This window comes from Orycteropus afer, unplaced genomic scaffold, assembly GCF_000298275.1.
Source record: "Orycteropus afer afer isolate SDZICR_OR568_19922 unplaced genomic scaffold, OryAfe1.0 scaffold00595, whole genome shotgun sequence".
Lineage (NCBI taxonomy): Eukaryota > Metazoa > Chordata > Mammalia > Tubulidentata > Orycteropodidae > Orycteropus > Orycteropus afer.
Genome location: NW_006922182.1, coordinates 1,540,227 through 1,544,045, shown reverse-complemented (window position 1 = coordinate 1,544,045; position 3,819 = coordinate 1,540,227).

The window sequence follows — 3,819 nt, the reverse complement described above, 5'->3', positions numbered from 1 at the left end:
GGACTTGAAGCATGTACAGATGAAGATCAAATACTACAACCATCAGTGTGGATTATACCTCAACATAAATAAAACAGAAATAATCCCAAGTGGACCAATAAGCAACGTCATGATAAATGGGGAAAAAAAAAGGCAAAACTGAAATTGTTAAGTAATCCATTTTACTTGGATCCAAATCAACAGCCATGAAAGTAGCAGTCAAGACATCAAATGAAATATTACATTGAGCAAATATGCTACAAAAGACCTCTTTAAAGTATTAAGAAGCTAAGATGTCACTTTGAATAATAAGATGTACCTGACACAAGCCATGTTATTTTCAATTACCTCATATGAATGCTGGACAATGAATCAGGAAGATTGAAGAATTGATTCCTTTGAATTATGGTGTTGGCAAAGAATACTAGGTATACCAAGCAATGCCGAAATAAAGAAGAAATGTGTCCTAGAAGAAGTAGTCTGAATGTTTCTTAGAATCAAGGATGGTGAGATTTCATTTAACACACCTTGGTCATGTTATCTGGAGGGATCAGTCCCAGGAGAAGGACATTGTAATTGGTAAAGTAGATTGTAAGCAAAAAAGAGGAAGACACTTAAGGAGATGGACTGACACAGTGACTTGAACAATGGGCTCAGACATAATAACAATTGTGTGGGTGGCACAGGACTGGGTAATGTTTCATTCTGTTGCACATGGGATCTCCATGAGTTGGTACTGACCCAATGGTAACTTACAACAACATAAAACAAAGATTCCCTCAATGCATGGCTTTTGTGCAATAGCCATATTTTTTGTTCTTTCACTGTTTTCTTTTTTTTTCCTGTTAGTTTTTGGAAAAGTTACTAAGCTAATGCTATACCACAGTCTTTAATAAGAAAAAGATGAAAATAAAAGAAGCAAAAACTACTCAAAACTTAGGAAACAGCATACATTAATTCTAAAACTTCTATACTTTACTATTAAATTGTCCATTTAAAAAAAACAATTTAAAAAAAAGGAAAAAAAAATAGACATATATGCAAAATTCAGCCATTGAAAGGACCAAAATACTATCATTGAGTAAGAATACCAAACTATCATTGAATAATAACTGACATTAGATCTGGTAGATGCATATTAAAAAAAAAATGTTTTAAATATACTAAAAGAGGTAACAGAAAACTAAAGAAAATCAATAAAATTGTTTTAAGAATATCATGATATATTAACAAAGAGGTAGAAATTGTAGGGGGAAAAAAAAACAAAAAACTTCCAGAGCTGAAAAGCACAATGGTTTTAATTAAAAATACACTAGGGGAGTTCAATAACAGATTGGAACTGGAGAAGAAATAATGAGCAAACTTGAATATAAGGCAATTAAAATAAACCAGAAGGAAAAATAGAAAGAAAAAAATAAGAATGAAGAAAAATGAAGAAACAACAAGAAACCTGTGCGACACCATTAAGCATACCAACAATATTATGGAAGTCCTGAGAGGGAAGAAAAATAAACAAGCAGAAATAAACTTTAATGAGATAATGGCTGAAATTTTCAGATTTAATGAGACATAAATTTGCACATAAAAGAAATTCAATGAACTCAAAGTAGAATAAACTCAAGGGTTTCTACAACTTTGTGATCAAATTGTTTCAACACAAAGAATCTTGAATAGTCAAGAGAAGAGAAAATTATCATGGACAATGGAGCCCAACTATAATGAAGTTATTATTTCTCCTCAGAAATTATTGAAAATAAAAGGCAGTAGGAGGACAAATTAAAAGTGGAGAAAGAAAAACTGTCACCCAAAAACCTTGTAACTGGCAAAAGTGCAGCTAAAAAAAAAATGATAAAAGGAATATTCCAACTTTAACTGTGAGGAAATGATATAATAACTGAAAAGTTTTATGAGAAAACAAAGACCTTCAGTAAAGGTTATTTCATGACAAATTAAAAATGTTATTGCAGTGCTTTTGGTTAGTAACTATATTTTTTATGTTCTACATGACATCAAATACAAAAGCATAAATAATAATTATATGTATATGATACTTAGCATGCAATGTATGAAAGTGTAACTTGTGACATCAACATAATAAACAGGAAAGATCAGTAGCATACAAAGAGTGAGTTTGTTTGCTATTAAAGTTAAGTTTGTATATCAATATAAAGTAGGTTATAATTTTGAATTACACCAACAGAGCTCCTAGGATAGTAAATAGTAAATGTAATGTCTACAGTAACTACAAAGAAAATTTCTTTAAATAAATAAATACACAAAAGAATTGAAAAAAAAAAATGATTCATCACAAAAATAAACAAAAATTAAAGACACATACAAAAACAAAAGAAAAGAAAAACAACTAAACACATCAAAATAAGGAGCTCTGCTGGAAATAAAAGCCAAACATATATAGGGTACATATAAAATAAATATAAGTAATTATTTTTAATGTAAATAGATAGAACTTTCCAGTCAAAAGACACAGCTTGGTAATATGGTAAAGAAAGCATAACTGAAGTATTTCATGTCTGTAAGAAATACATTTTCCTTATTTAGTTATTTTTAACTTTTTATTTTAGTTTGGGTAAGATTTTATAAAACAGGTTCATTTTACATTCAACAGTACCTACACATTTTCTTCTATGGCACTGGTTACATGCCCCACAGTGTAACAGCTCTCTTCCCAATTCCTCCCTGTAGTTACCCTTGCCATGTGTTCTTCTTGCCTATGCTGTCCTGCCTCCCTATCTTTCTTCCTATGCAAATGCTGCCCCTCTGATTTCCCAGGGTTGACTATTCTAAGGAGTGTATCTTCCTGATGTAGTTGTTCATATCCTAGGCCTGTCTATCATTTGGCTGAGAGTTAAGCATGGGAGTGAGTTCAATTCCAGGCATGAAGGGTGACTAGGGCCCATAATCTTGGGGATTTCACCAGTCTCTATGCAACCAGTAGGAGCTCTGGTAGCATAGTGCCTAAGGCACTTGACTGCTAACCAGAAGGCTGGCGGTTCAAAACCACCGGCCACTTCTCAGAAGGAAGGTTGCATAATTTAATTCCGTAGTGATATCACCTTGGAAACCCAAGGAGGGGTCGCTATGAGTTGGGGCTGACTTGATGGCACATAACAACAACAATAACACGGAACCACTAAACCTGGCTTTTTCTTACGTTGTTAAATTTTGTTCCATATTTTTCTCCCATTTTATCCAGGATCTCCAATTTTGACCACTCTCTGAGTGTTTAGCATTGGTAGCCAGGCACCATCTAGAACTTCTGGTCTCAGGTTCAAAGAGTCTGTGGTTCTAATGGTCCACTAATCCTTTGGACAAGATGTTTCCATGTGTGTTTGACTTTCTTTACTATTCTTTGCTCTGAACGAGGAAAACACAATAGTTGCATCTTGGATGGTTACTCACAAGTTTTTAAGACCCCTGTTGCTACTGACTAAAATAAGATGTAGAACATATCTTTTTGCACTATGTTATACCAATTAAGCTTGTTGTTCCCTGCAACCATGTTCCTGGACCTGCAGGCCCAGAAACTCACTCCTCAAGGTGCTTAGTTATAGCTAAGAAGTTATGCTATTGTTCCATGTTAGCTTTATGCTGCATATGTGTACTTTTATAGCACTTACAAATATGTTTTGTAGGAATATCTTCTGCCAAACCTATGTATGGTCTTGAGTATATTCCCATTCACCTATCTATACCTGATTTTCTTGCCTATCTATCTATGTTTCCACCCATAGATTAGTTTCTACTATTACTGATAATGCAGTATTGTGTATGCAATAGTATTTTTAAAAGAAAATATAAAAATAATTTGAAAAGGAAAGA